This window comes from Cheilinus undulatus, linkage group 23, assembly GCF_018320785.1.
Source record: "Cheilinus undulatus linkage group 23, ASM1832078v1, whole genome shotgun sequence".
In the NCBI taxonomy this organism is placed as follows: Eukaryota; Metazoa; Chordata; class Actinopteri; order Labriformes; family Labridae; genus Cheilinus; species Cheilinus undulatus.
In genome coordinates this window covers 25,354,728-25,370,934 of record NC_054887.1, presented here as the reverse complement: position 1 = coordinate 25,370,934, position 16,207 = coordinate 25,354,728, and the positions used below count along the sequence as shown (strand labels likewise).

Genomic DNA, 16,207 nt, shown 5'->3' with positions numbered 1-16,207 from the left:
CATAACAAGCAAAAATAGCAATGTGTTGTCTCGGAAGGTGACAAAACAGTAGAAATTACACACTATGCTACCTGTGAATCACTAAAACATCCAATAAACAACATTAGCTGATAGATGGTTAGCATAGCTATGTAACAAACAGATAAAGTAGCCTGGTATTTCTCTCTGTAGATCGTGACAACCAAACATGAAGTGATATAACACTGAAGTTACTCAATGAGCCACTAGTGAAACACCAAAACAGTCAATGAACACAATAGCCACCAGCTGGTTAGCATAGCAGAGTATTTACCAGCAACTTAGACGAATACACTTAGCATATCGAAGTACTTAGCAGCAAAGATGGCCTGATAGTGATCTAAAATTGCGTTTCTGAGAAGCAGCCCTAATGAAGGCTGCCAGTCTGAAACAGTGGTTACTAAGACATCACACCGCCAAAACATGGCGGCCTCCTGGTAAGTTTATAAACTCAAATTACTCAAAATGCAGATATCTAGTGAGTTTTTTAGTTCAATATACATACTAGAGATACAAATATCTATACAACAAGATGAACTTGCCTGATCATGCAGGGTTCCTTTTAAACAACAGCCAACAAACAACTTTAGCTACTAGCTGGTATGTTTTAGAAATTAACAGCTAGAGAGCCATGAAGTGATAGAAACAACAAAATTTCTTAAGTATCACATCACTGAACCACCAGATCAGCTGGCATACAATGCAGTGATTAGCAGAGAAGCGCAGTTTAGCACTGTAGGGGTGGTGGAGACCAAAAAAGGAGCCAAAATTAAGAGTCAATATTAGACTTGAATTTAACAAGGAGTAAAACACAAATCAGAGTAGGCTGCTCATGCTTTACATAAGCCAACGACAGGCCCAACAACAGGTCATTTCAACTGCCCCCTAGTGGGAAAAGACGGTAATGCCACCATAGAAATATGTGCAGCTTTCACTGTAAAAACTCAAATCCGGGTGAGTTTTTTTCTCTACGTTTTGGTCAAAACATCTAATTATTTGATACCAAATTTGCAAGACATGCCCAAACACATTGCTTGTAAAAGGTAAAGATACTTATCACCAGTACTGCAAGTCTTTTTTAATGTTTTTGTCTTGAAATAAGATATTTACCTTGACTGGTAATGTGAATTTGGTGTAAAATAAGTATAATTGGACATTTTCATTGGAAATGAGTCAAATAAACTTGCTTGAAGTTGAAGTTTTGCAGTGTTGACTTTCATTCTTTCTCCAGCATGCTGTGTTATCAGAGTTTTATTCCACCGACTCAACCTGCTGACAATCAACACTCGTAGCTCGGCTGTTGTGGACACAAACACTGAAGCAACGCTTGACTTTCAAATGTCAAAGTCCACACTGACTACAGACGTCAGGGAACTGCTTTATTTCCCTCATTTAATTGACTTTATGAGCTATTACAGTCTGACTGGACCCATCTGGATGTTGATGAGCAACGCTGACACAATGCTGTAAGTAGTGCTTAGTCCATTGATTCCGAGTCTTTTGTTACAAATGCAATTACACTGGTTTGTTTCGTCCGACTCCCTCTGTCTGCTAGATAATGACCTTAAAGAGGAATCTCCCTCCTCCCATCTTTCCAATCAATGCCTCTTGGTGAAGTGGTTTAGTAGCACTTCATATTGTGGAGCTGTGCGATCACATCTGATAAGGAGAGCACCAACATGGGCCATTTGTCCAACTGGTGCTGCATTAGCATGAGGATGCAAATCCTTACATGGTCATTAAAGCTTATGAAACCATGTTTGCATGCAGAAATGAGTCAAAAACGCTCCATCTATTCAAAGGTGCAACCTTCGTTGACTCATTCATACATGCTGAACGTTACGTAAAACCTCTTGTAGCATCTCCTTTCATCTTTTCCACAAATTCTCCACACACAAGCAGAGCAAATCTTCGCTTTCTGCTCAATCAGATCCTGGACCAACTTCCCAGCTCATCGGCACGGTGCAAAATAACATTTTAATTGCGTAAAATAAAAATAAATAAGTGTGTAATGACAGAAAAAGAAAAGCGATTAGAGCAGCAGCTCTGTGCAAATAGAGGAGCCTTCTGTGGTTGAAAGCGTGATAATTAGACATTCCTTTCTGCGCGCGCCAGCTACACAGATCCACTAATGTGCACTGTGCAGCCGCTCTACAACAGAGGAGCTTATGTCCGTGGAATGAGGCATCCCACCGGCTAAATTTAACTTTTCACAAAAGCAAAAAACCTCGTGTCTAACGGTGTTTTCACCACTGCCAAAATGCAGATTTCGGGGTATGTTTACAATGTGCATTCATTAAATAGAAGCCTCCTCTTAAGCTCTCCTCCTCTCTCTGTCCTTCATATGACCAACAAAGAATCATATTGTGTCTCCTGCATGCATGGTGTTGGTTTAAATCCACATCATTTCAATATGAAAGAGATAACAGCAAACGCTCAGTCTTGGATAATGTCTTGTTTTCACCACAGGAGGCTCTCAGCGCCACTTTTAGCCAAAAAATTGTGTTTTTCCCCTCAAATCCTGTTGAATTTGACTGATCATGCTCCCTGTAGATGTCACTTCTTTTACATCAGCTTTAACCCCCATGCCGATAAGCAATATTCATGCACAACTGCCAGCCAAGCAAATCAATGAAAGCAATAATTTGCTATCACAGTAAAACTCACTGACACTTCCAGTAAAAAAATGCACAGTCTATAATATCTGCATCTTTGATGTAATATCAATAGATTTAGGGAACGATATAGGGGAAGAAAAGCCACATGTCTGACCTCAGTAAACCTCAGAGGGACAGGGGAGATTGAAAAACCCGTCCAACGCAGTCACAATGTATCTAAAGCCCATCCATCAACATGAGGATGTCACATATGATGAGGAAAAAGACGGCAGCATTTGTGCAAAACTAAGTTGCACAGAGCAGTGATGCAACATGTAGAAGGGTTCTGCTGATTTAAGAAGCAAAATTTTGCCTTTATTTAGAAAGGACAGCTGAAAACAGACAAGACACATGGGGAGAGAGAGAGAGTAGGGGACGGCATGCATGAAACAGCACCATGACTGTAACTTCTGTATAAAGCTAAGCCAGCGCTCAAGATGCAAAATTTTTAATTTAAACGTTAGACAGAGTTGGGGGAACCCATTACGAAGAAATGCATTTGAGTGCTGAGATTATATTTCCATCGAAATTTAGTAATCTGTTAAGTTTGTCACTTTCTCATAAAAGTAGTGGTGGAATTCCTTCAATTTCCCCTCACAAGACAAAGAAATAAAAGAGTCTGCACTGTTTCTGTTTCTCTCCTCCATGTCAGCACATGTGTACCTGCAGAAGGGAAACCTGCAGATGTGTAACGGGCATGCACTGGTCACTAATTCAGCTATTTAGAAGTCAATTTGTCATGTTGGGTTTTAGGACAAAAGGACAACATTATCATGAAGCACAAGTTCAAGAGCTTGTGCTGTGTTATTTCCATTCAAACAGCTGTTCCTAATTTAATATGCTTCTGCTCATTTTGTCGTCATGTTAACGAGCTGTAAAGGTTGCATTACCTGTGTAATTAGGCTGCAGAGTTATTATCTATGGGCTGTAAACACTGATGGACTCAGAGGAGGGGCAAGGGGGGCCATCGCCCCTCCAGATGCAGTGATGTTTGAAAAAAAATGTTATGAAAATGTCCTTTAGGATGACTTTTTTCTGCCCTCTAAATGGACAAGATGCTCCTCTTGGTGCCCTTTATATGGACAAATTAGACAAAGTGCCATTTTGATACCTTATATGGCTAAATCTGAAGCTTTCATCTTATATGTGCCCTCTAAATGGGCAAAACCCATCAGTTTCACACTCTGTGGCCTCCAATTGGACAACATTGGAGAAATTACCCTCTTTAGTGCCCTCACGATGGACAAATTTGATGATTTGCCTCTTTGATGCCCTCTAAGTATACAAAATTTGAAAAACTGCCCTCTTGGGTACCCTCTTAATGAACGTATTGGTCCCCTCTTTAAGGACAACATTTAAAGAAACTGGCCCCTTTGATGCCTTCTAAATGGACAATTTCAATGTTTCCCTCCCATTTTGTGCCCTGTATATGTACAAATTTGACAGTTTGCCCTCTTTGGTGCCCTTTAAGTGTACAGAATTTTACAAATCCCCCTCTTTGATGCCCACTAAATGGACACATCTTAAGTTTCCCCTTGTTGAGCCTTAATGAACAAAATTTGACAAATTGCCCTCTTTTTGCTCTCTAAAGGGACAAAATTGATGGCTTGCCCTCAACCTTAACCCTAACCCTTATTTTGCCCTCTTAATGGACAAAATTTGACAAAACAGCCCCTTTGCATGCCCTCTGAATTGACAAATTTGAAATGTCCCCCTATTTTGTGCCCACGAAATGGACATAATCTAATGAAATCCCCCTTTGGTCCCATGTAATTATACAAAATTTGACAAATTTAATTGCACAAAATTTGACAACATTGCCCCCTTATAGTCCTCTTGTTGGACAATTCAAAGTTACCCCAATTTTGTGCTCTCTAAATGGACAAAATTTGCCAAAGTGCCATCTTTGATGGCCAATAAATTGACAAATCTCAATTTCCCTCCATTTTTTACCCTCTAAATGGAAAAAGTTAGAAGAATTGCCCTCTACTGTGCCCTCTTAAAGGATAAAAATTGACAAAGTGGCTTTTTTGATGCCTTGTTAATATACAAATTAGTCAAAAATCACCCTCTATTGTGCCCTCTGATTGGACAAAATTAGATGTACTGCCCTCCCTGACATGTGTCTAATAGTGGAGAAAATCATGAAGTACCATAAGTTTCCTGCTATAAAGTCAATGTCAAGTTAACTTAATTACACACACACACACACACACACACACATACAGCAGGTGCCCTTTTGATCATCTTTGCCCCTGCCCCTCAAACATCCCAACTCTGCCCCTGGCTGTAAACTAAGACGAGTCAACACATGGAAATGTCGACACTCAGACAACTCTGAGCCGTCTTTACAACATCAGCGACGTGAGTAACAAGTTGCAAAAGGAGTCTAACACAGTGGTCTAACACAGTGGTTCTCTACTGGTCTAGCCTCCGGAGCCACCACCTCCGTGATGGAAAATCGTGATCCAAATTTCCAAAAAATGTCAACCACCTGTTAATAAAAAATGTTACAGTTTGGACTTTAGATGGAACAGAATAAGTACAAAACACATTACAGAAGCCCTCAGAGGACATGAATACATTATATTTCCTTCTTTCCCATGATATTGTGTTAATTTTGGTCATTTTCCACAGATTTGTCAAAATCATCATGGGAAAACTGACTTTATCAGCCCAAGATAGCAAGATGAATGAGCCTACATCTTTGGGAAAATGACCAAAATGTTATTGTTATCATGTGAAACAGGGTGAAATAGAATCTATATGGGTGCATTTTCCCTTAGAGCTTCTGTTCATTATGACTTCTTGCCACATTGTTTTCTAAGGCACACGCTGAAAACAGCGCCATGATCCAGGAGTTGAGAACTACTGCTCTTACTTCTCTCAGTGTTACATAACAAGATACTTTCTGATGGAAATAATGAACCCTGGCAAGAAAACAAGGAATACCATCCGATGTCGCCTACAGGTGAAAATGTAACATCATAAGTCGAGTTTGGCGAGGTGATTCCAATGTGGCAGTGCAAAAATTGCACATTTTCTCATTTTTGTGCAATAATCCAAGCATCTGCTTCAAATATGATGGCTTCAAGACGGTTTTTGGATTAAAATTTGAACAATCAGAGGGGTTTCTTGGGTCCTTTGTGCCTTAACCACAAAAGTAAACATTTCCCTCTGACTGCTCTTTAACCAGATCTTTCTATTTGGTGATTTATGAAACCAAAAGTGTATTTGTGGCCCTACAAACTGCCTCTCCAAAGGGAACCTAATAAGCTGTCAAAAGTCCTTATCTGCAGGTGAACAAATGGCTCTTGTGTAATGCTTTTTGGTTCAGGTGGTACAGCAGATGGCATCCTAGAAAAATGAGCATTTCCAGGAGAAAAAGTGCCAAACTTTTGTTTTTCCCAGCAACTGTAATCAGTCAGACTTGCGTCACCTTATATGGGTACGAACAATATACACTTTGTCTTAAAAGAAGTGCTCCAAGAGAAGCTTCTGGTTGGATTCCAGATACAAGCAAAATGCAAATGCTCCTCTTTTTTCTCCAAATCAAATCCCTAATTGAGGTTATGCTTGATTGTGTAAGAACAAAACCAAGCATCGACCTGCAAACCACAGACAATAACATGCACCGAAGGCCACATTAGTCCTTTTTTGTTTACCTGCCATCTCTTCAAACATAAAACCAATTACAGCGAGAGACTTAATCAAGGTCACTTACTCTTATGCTGCAAGACAAAATATCAAATCTCAGCACAGGCTGATGCACATGACGAGTCTCTGCAGGATTATTTGTTGTAAATATGAGCTTACTAAACCACACACCAAGCGAGGAATAATCACAGTGAAATGCACAGTAATAGAGGAAAATCCACAAATGCACAGGCTTGTTTGGAGCATTATTAGACTCCCTTTCAGTGCAGAAATAACCATTATTTTAATCTTTATTTAGCTGCAGCCACATAATATGTCTTATTTGAATTTTAAAGCTTCCATTTCACTAAAAGTCTCCCTTGGTTGTGCCATGGTGAAGTAAAAGCCCGGAAACAAGAACCCACTGTACCTCCATCCATCACAAGAAGAACTCTTTCCACTTCTCCATCCAGAAAACGATGGAATAAGTAAACACGTTCCTTTGGCTCCCTGTTTTATATACACAAGTGACTAAACTGCTGTTTTTGTCATCCAAATTCCAGCTGAAGTCTGAAAACTGAAGCCTAAATCGCAGCTTTACCTTCAGGATACCGCGTCCTCCTGTGGATTTATAGCCAGCAACCTCCCCTGCACGTCACTCACGGCGTGATTTGGGACATCCACTGCGCGTAAAACATCTCACCCATAAGACCAACAGTGGCACAGTCCGTCACAAGGCTGCCGTCTCAAGTCAGGACCGATTCCTTTGCGTTGCGCTTTTACGCACGTAGGCTGCGGTTGGGAGGCGAAACACCTCTCATTCTTAATTTTTGTGGCTCTGAACGCGTTCATTACACCATTTCATGGGCTGTAGTGGGTGTTTAATCACAAAGCACACAGGAATCATGCGTTGTATTAAGAAAATGCATTTTTCTCAGCCTTGTATGGTCGCTAAAAATCACGACTGGTTGATCGAATTGAGGCGACAAGAGAGGAAGTAGCTCCAGGGCAAACACAGCCTCGCACATGCATGCCTCAGTGCTGTGTGTGGATGAGGGCGAAGGGAAAAGAAAGAAATAAAAAGCTGTTAAATGAAGGCGGGAGAGGAAGGGCATGTAGGATGCTTTAATCCAGTGCGCATTAGCGTGCCATGAGCGCACAGATTACGGTAAATCATGCCTATATGAAAGCTTTTGGTCAAAATTCTTTGAAGAAAATAAAGCATTTTTCTGAGAAACATGAATTTCCTCGCGTTTGATTGGATTTCTGACGACTTGGCGCGCAATCTGCTGAAGGTGGTTGGCGATATTTGGCTGAGAAATGAACCTAATGATGACATTTAAGGCTCAAACAGTATGATCTAAGGTAAGGTCATCTAAAACGGAGTTTACTTGCAAGCAAAATAAGTTCTAATCTTCCTCCAAGTTGTGCCATATGGCACAGACATCTGTGGATCAAGCGTAAAACATTTCGTTGTCCTTGTGCGCATCATGCAACGCTTCCCCAAGAGGAGAAACTGGCTAGCCTGATTTCTATGCGTTATTTAAGCTGATGGCATCAGTTCCCCCTCCACAAACACCAAGTCTATCAAGTTAAATGTCCAAATATGAATCAAGTTGAGCACATGAGTTATTCTGGACTAATTCTGGACTCGTTATTGCGACCGAGTTTCCATTTCTCGCCTTTTTACGCGCTGATGGATCATGATTACAGGTGTCGACGATGATGAATGAGCCACGGGGCGATTTAAGCGAGGCATCCCCACATCTCCAAAGTCCCAGGTTCGATTCCTGACAAGAACTGTTCCCTCTCGTCGGACCCACCGCTCGCTCAGTCACTGTGGAGAAGACCTGAGGCTAGATCTCCTGGTCTGAGAGACCTGCTTCAGAAATATCGATCCCCTCTCTATGTGGTTTTTATCAGAGTAGAAACACGCTACAGTTCACACGTGAAGGGAGAGGAAAAAAAAAAAGGAGATGATTGGGGATTTACCTGCTGTCATGCTGGTGGCGTCTTTCGGTCCGCTTCATCGCACCGTGGCTGCATGTCTGAGGACATGCTTCTGGAGACAGGCTTTGGAGACGAGGTGCGCCTCGGCTGCAGGAGAGAAAGTCGGGAGGTGGGGGGAAAGGAAAGTCAGTGTGTGGATGTGAGAGAGAGAGAGAGAGAGAGAGAGAAGGGAGAGGAGAGAGAGAGAGCAGGGAGTTTCTGACGATAATGACAGCAGTTATTGCCTTTTAGAGACCTGGCTGATGGTTTAACACGACTGCAGCCAAACCTTATTTAGAAACAAAACTGACCACAGTTGCAGAAACCATTGGTCAACACTAGGGTTGGGCAATTTAGCATGTTTTTAAGATTTATAGATGTATTTAAAGAAATATATAAACGATTTTCTTTTCTTCTGCTCTCATCCGGCCATTAGAGAGTGTGATATTTAATGATTAAGAAAAATGTCAGGACTAATGCAGAATAAAAGGATCAGTTAAGGTACAGCAATATGCTTTATGGCAGTGATCATCAACTGGAGGCCCGGGGGCCAGATCAGGCCCCCTACAGCTTCACATCAGGCCCCAAATGTGAGAAAAAGTGTTATGGTATTTACAGTGTCTTTTCATTTTCCAAAATCCACAGAGAGATCCCTTAAATTTCAATGAAATTGCCTCAAAATTTCTGTGAAAATTCATAAACATATTCTAAAAGTATCCCACAAAAAGTATCCCGGAATTTCTTCAAATATTCCTCAAAATGTTTCAGTGAAATGTCATTATAAAGCCAAAACATTTCAATCAAAAGAATCCCCCAAAATTCCATTTAAATTCCTGAAAAGTTTCAAGCAAATTCCCTAAAAATATTTCTAGGCAAATTCCCAAAGATTAGCAAATGTATTCCCCAAAATTCCAGAAAAAAACAATGCAGAATTCCCTAAAAATCCAAGCAAAATACCTTGCATTTTCGTAAAAGTTTTTTTTTTTTTTTTTAATTTCAAGGAACCCCCAAATTCCCAACTGAATTCCCAAAAATACATTTCCAAATATCGGTGAAAATGCCCAAAATCTTCAAAACAAATTTCCTCAAACATCCAAAAAAATTCCCATGAAAATTACAACATAAATCCATTGCAAATTTCCCCAAAACTCTTCAAAACACACAAACATATTTCCTAGATTTCCATGAAAATACTTGAAAATTTCCAAGCAAATTCCCCCTAACATTAAAAAGCGAATTCCCAAGTATTTGCAACAACATTCCCTTAATTTCAGAAAAAGAATGGAAGGTTCCCCAAATATCCAAACCATTCCCTGAAATTTTTAAAGACATTTAAAGGACCCCCCCCCCCCAAAAAAATTCCAATTTTCCCCCAATTAGCAAAACATTTCCCAGGTTTCCATGAAAATGCCAGAAATCTTCCAAACATATTTCCCCAAACATGGAAACATATTTCCCAAATTCCCACAAAAAAAGCAAAAATAATTTAAAATCAAAATTCCCCAAACTCTCCAAAACATATCCCATAAATTTCCATGACAATACTTCCAAATTTCCAAGCAAATTCCCCAAAACATCCCTCCGGTGAGTTTTCAAACAGTTAAACCAAATTTTTCACTCTTTAATTTACATTCTGGACAATTATTTCAACAATTCAGACAGCAGAAATTATTATAATGTAGGAGATCAACATTTATATGCAGCATCTAAGGAGGTAAAGCAGGATCAGACTCATTCTGCCCATTTCAAATCCACATTGAGTTTATTTTGACCCAAGGTGCTGCCATTTTTTCATAATTTCACATTTAAATGAGACAGTGAAAGATTAACTGCCTGGCTTTATCCTGTTATGGAAGAATAATAACATCCCTGCAAGCAGATTAGGAAATATTCTGGATGAGAATTTAACTTCCATTCAGAAAAGCTGCCCGAATCATGCCCACGTTCAGCACCATGGACAGCGCACATTTTAGGAGGTGGAAAAGAGCAAAATTTTCTTCCAAAAATGTGCATTTGTTTGGATTTTAAAGGGACAACAACCTCTTAAATCAGCACTTTTTGCTTAATTTAAGTCTACTCATGTCATTTCCCCTTCTTAAAATCCCATTTCAAGCCAAACTTGGTGGCAAAATCCGCCTGTGGGAGGGAGACAAATCCGTGTCGGGATATCTTCAAGCAAGGCAGAATAAAGCATTAAACAGTTCCACTTAATTTGATACATTTCTTCAAACTAATTCATGTTGAGGACTATTAAAAGGACACAAAAGAAGAATTAAAGTTAATGTCTTCCATGCAGTGATTCTGTACTTTTCCCCCTCTCTCTGTAGGACATGAACTCGTCCCCACAGGGAGCCTGTTGATCGTCTGAGCTGCTCTTCGTCACGTTGTATACATTATGTGGCCTGGGCTGCTCTTTCTCTCCTCTCTCTCTCTCTGCAGACAGCTCCTCTCACAGAATGACTCGTTTCAGTATAACTGGCTGGCACTTCATTGCGAGTGACCCGCTCCTGTCTGATTTATTGCAGCATTAGATTTGAAAAAAAGGAGCTGCTGGTATTAAAGGCTTACTATGGTTTGACATTATTGAGTATTTGCTTAATAAACCTGCCAAAGAGGTAAGATTGTTAGAGGAAATAAACGCAGTGATGGGGATGTTTTACTGACATCTACTGGGGAATAATCTCAAAAGAGCAGCTCTCTTTCCCTCTCTTTCTGGAGCTGTGGGTCTGTGGTAGTGTGACTCTTAAAGGGAAAATTTCAGCCATTTTTAACAAAGACTCTTTTTATCAGTTAAAAGTTTGGGAATTTCTTTAGCTTGTAGCACTTGGGGCAAAGACAACCTCCCCAGCTGGAGGGAGCAACCCACCGTTTTCCAACAGAGAACCATGGCCTTGGACTTGGAGGTGCTGACTCTCATCTTTTCAGCCCACGACCCCAAAAATAAAGATGCCGGAGACCTGGGACCCCCAGTGTACCTGAGGGTGGTTAAACACAGCCATGCACATTCAAGAATAGTTATGTGCAGACAAGGCCACCCATAAACGGGGGATTAAGGGGCGACGTTTCTGGGACCGAGCCAAACTGGGGGCCAATGGAGGTCAGCAAAATCATGGTTCACTATAGAGTTAATCTGTGGTATCCATATTTTATATTTAACCTGAATAAAAACCACTCATCAAAGAAACAAATATCTTTTTTACTCATTTGTGTTGTAAATAACCTTCTTAAAAATGTATCTTTTGTTAAGAAACAGAATTAAACGGGTTAAAACTGCTAAAATGGGTTAATATTGGCAAAAAATGATGGAAAAGATGGTGAAATTTGATTTTAAACGTAGCATAAATGGGTTGTAAGTGACAAAAATTAGATTAAAGTGGTAAGAAAAAAAAGGAAAAAATGGGTTGAAGTAGCACAAACGGGCATAAATGATAGTAAAAGGAAATTAAAAAGTGGCTGAAATGGCTATAAAGCTGCAAAAATGGGTGGAAATTTGGTGAAATGGGATGAAAAAATGATATAAACTGGCAAAAATGTGTTAACTGGGACAGAAAAATGAGCAAAAATTGGAAGAAATGGGTTAAACTGGCAAAAATGGGCATAACAAAATGGAAAATGTGGTTTAAACGGGCAAAAATGGGCGTGAAAAGTGGTAAATAGGGGCCATAATCAGTCAACAGAGGCAATAGTAGGCGAAAAGTGGCAAGAAAAGGTTTAGAAGTGACAGAAACAGGCAGAAAAAAGTGGTGGAAAGGGTTTAAAATTGACAAAAATTGGTTTAAGTGGCAAAAGTGGTGAGGAAATACGTAATGAAAATGGATTTAAATTTGGCAAAATTGGTGTAAAGTGACAACAGTGTCATTTTAAAAACATTAGTAGTTTTTTAGGGCATCTGGAGACCCCCTCTCAGTGTCTCACGACCCCAAACGGAGTCCTGACCCTAACTTTAAGAACCACTACTCTACAGAGTTGAACTAACACTAAATGCATTAACACTGTCAACGAACTTTAACGCTGAAAATGACACTTAGGGGCTTAAAATCAACTGAAATATTAACCCGGAAAGATCAACACTCCAGGTTTTGCTGTGTGGACCCCAGGGGGTTGCAAGACTCTGAGAGACGGGTGTGAGATACCTTCCAAAATGCAAAGGTTTTGATTATTTAAAATGTATATCCTACCCATACTGTACAAGTATATGCACAAAATTATTTTGATTTAAAATAGTCACTAAGCGGGTGTGGCAGCCGCATCAGCTGCTGCCACCATGTGTTAATATTTCATTTTACTAATTTCTTTTCACTTTAGGGGTCCATGATCATGCTGGGCGTGAGTTCATCATCCGCTATCTACAGTATGTCACATGGCAGCATGAAAAAAGAGCTACATTTTGCATAGCAATCACTTAAAGTGGAAAGTGTGATTTTGAAGCTTTCTTTCAGTTTTTGTTTGATGTCGATAGGCCGAGTAAAACAGGAAAAATGATCATTTAAATTTGATATAAAATTTATTGTACACAGAGGGGACAGTGGACCGTACTGTGCAGGACTGGCACTGGTTGTTTTTTTTTTTCATAATTTGAGCTTTTTTGTAATTTCTTTTAAAAATGACGATATATTGTTTTAAATAACATTTTTTAAAATCAGTTTTTGTGTTTGATACCAAATATGAGCACTGTGAACATTCTCTGAACGGTTTATATTTCAAAAAGCACTGACAAAATGACAAAATATCCGTGGACCTCTATTATCTGATATCCCATTTACTTCTGTTAAAATCAACCTCCCTTTATTGCAGATGTTTTCTAATCTGGGTGCTAATAAACATTCTGTCACTTGCTTTAATTTGACACCACTGAGTTTCATTTCAGTAATACTTACTCTTTCTTTGTTCTCTTCATTGAGATCACCTGACAAAGGACCTGCTGGCTGCTCAGGATGGCCTTTTAAGCCCCGCCCACAGGAAGTGGAGGCTGCCAGCAGTGGAGACTTCAGGAGGGGAGACTCAGACTCATGATCTCCTAATTAGAGTCCTTTCTTTTGCTTTGGACGTTGTCTTATTTAGGAGTAATCATTCATTGTAAATAGTTTAATTTGAAAGGTTAATTTTAGCTGGTTTCTGTTTAAATGAGTGACTTTTTTAGTTTTTAGTTATATTAGTTCCCCCTTGTTAGTGTTGTGTGTATATAACCCCTCTTTTCAGTGATTGTCAGGTGTGTTTAGTTATGTCTTTAGATTAAAGCTTTAGTTCTTTTTGCTTAGTTGGCCTCTAGTTTTGCATTTTTCCACACTTTTTTCCTATTTCCTGTTAATCTGACTATTTTTAAAACTTAATTAGAAGCAATTTGCTATTTTTACACCTTTGTCCTTTGATTGTTTGGTCCCTGACAGTGGGATTTGTGTTGAAATTAAAGAAATGTTTAAAAGCCCTCTTCCTCCAGGTCCACGCTCGCCGTCATGGACGGTGAGCTCAAACTTTATTTTAATGAAGGCTCTCCTATAAGAGAAAATATAGACATAGTTTCCGCCTCCACCACCCCCACCTCCTCATTCTCACACTGCTATCACTCCACATTTCATCCCATCACTTTTCAGACTTTATTTGTTTGCAAATTTGGAAAAAGACACCATTAGGCACAGTTTGAATGGTGCCATCTTGAACTTCAGCTGCCAATTAAAGCATATCAAGTAGCAGTGTTTTGGGTAGACGCATACATACTGTACTTGAATTATTTAACAATGCGGCTCGTCTGGCTGAGAAGTATAAATTGGTATGCTGAAATGATGCGTGGAGGTTGCATATAAAGCAGGAAGGGTCTGTGAAGGAGATAAAATAAGATACAGAAGAGAGGCTGTTGTCATCTTAGTGACAGATGTCAGACACAGTTTTACATATTTTAACTTTGGGAAAACGGCGCGAGGAAATGCTCCACTGTTAGTCATGTGTTATTAGTAAAATTAATGAGGATGTGTCGGCTCTTAAATGTCTATTTTAATCTCATTATCTTAGTTATAAAACATGCTTGGTGACTAAACGTCCACACTGGAGATGTCCACATGAAACACAGGGTTCACTGTAAAGTCCCACATGCTTATCAGAGCATCAGAGACCCTGGAACATGGAACATATTTATCCTGTAGTTTATATTGTATCATAAGTGTTGTATTGCATGCATTGTATTGTACTGAACTGCATTAATATCACACTCTACAGCAATGATACTCAATGTGTGGCTCTTTTGTGATGATTTGTGGCTTTTTATGCTGTAATTTGAAACATTATTCATTAACATTAATGAGTTTGTTTCCCACACTTACACAGCAGGCTTTAATTGCCCAGCTTAATCGTCAACCTCTATTTTTGTCTGTATATTTCCATTTCCCTTATTTGCAATTTTTGGCTACTTTCATTCAATTTTACTGCTTTTAACCTGTTCTTTCCACTTCTTTTTGACACTTTTAGCCAATTTTTGACAATTTTATCCTGCTTTTTTCAATTAAATGCCTCTTTTGTTGCCAATTTTCTCAACTTTTTGCTGATTTGTGCCCATTTTAGTCACTTTCTACTCATTTTTTGTCACTTTTTGACCATTTTGCCATCTGTAACTCATTTTTTGCCACTTCTGACCCAGTTTTGTCTTTCTTTTGTGCCACTTTTCTCCCTATTTTTTCCCACTATTCTCAGTGTTAGCCACTTTAAGCCCATTTTTTGCCACTTCTTTATGTCACTTTTTTTTTTTTTTTTTTACCAATTTTTGACATCCTGCTTTTTACAGTTTTTCCCCTTTTTGCCAGTTTTTGCCACTTCTTGCCCATTTAAGCTGCCTTTTGCAATTAAATGCCACTTTTTGCCCATTTTCCCACACTTTTTTTCTGATTTTTGCCCATTTTAGTCACTTTATCACCTATTTTTTCCCACACTTTTGCTAATTTGGACCATTTTTGCCACCTTTAACTCATGTTTGGTCACTTCCCACCCATTTTTGCCACTTTTCTCCCAGTAATTGCCGCTTTTTGACCATTTTTGCCACATTTAACTTATTTTAATTACCACTTTTTACAACTTAGATTGTGGCTCTTGCAATTATTTTTTTCAACATTTTGGCTCTTTGGTTGGGCAGGGTTAAGGAACACTGCTCTACTGTATCTAATCATCATATATCATGTTTATCAACACAAATGACATCATATCACTGTATTACAGCATATCATACCAAATCATGTTGTACTACAATAAGACTGAATCTACTGCATCACAATAACTCATGTTGCATTTTTTACATCATAATACATAGTATCACACCAACAGGTTGCATTGAATGCATCTATCACATCATATCACATCACATCACATCACATCACATCATATCATATCATATCATATCATATGCTAATAACCCCATCAGATTGTACTGTTATTGTACAGCAGGGGTTCTCAAACTTTTCTGGGCTAGGGACCCCTTACAGGGTAGAACATTTTATTTTCCAAGGACCCCCACATAACCCTCACACTGAATAAACATTATGTTAAGTAAGGGTTAATGCTGGACGAGGTGTCCAATTATCAGGGATTAATGGATGACGTAGAGGTCTGAACCGTCTGACACGCAGCGGATAACTGGAAACCTTGAAGGGCATTAACCCACTTATACCATGGTCACTTGCCAACAAAAATAATCAATAAAACTACTAATTTATAATTTCATACATTTTGTGATTAAAATAGAAAGTTTTACTAAAACAACAATTTCTTTCCCCTAGCAACGCTTGAGGGCTTGACTAACAACTGGAATAGCCATTCCAATCCCATAACGGTCTTAGGGAATGTAAACATAGTTCAGTACTCCAGCAAATAGGACGGGCCATAGATACAAAGTCACAACAGAACAAAAAAACTAGTCCACTCAGCGC

General features: G+C 39.2%; 1 protein-coding gene across 1 annotated transcript in view; it reads right to left on the bottom strand.

Annotated features, from left to right (window-relative positions):
• chrm2a (cholinergic receptor, muscarinic 2a) overlaps positions 1–8,376 on the bottom strand; it is a 138,859-nt gene extending 130,483 nt beyond the window's left edge. The window contains exon 1 of the mRNA XM_041781252.1: positions 8,304–8,376. The gene's annotated coding sequence lies outside the window, so the exon portion shown is untranslated. The remainder of the gene's footprint in view (positions 1–8,303) is intronic.
• Positions 8,377–16,207: the final 7,831 nt, after the last annotated feature.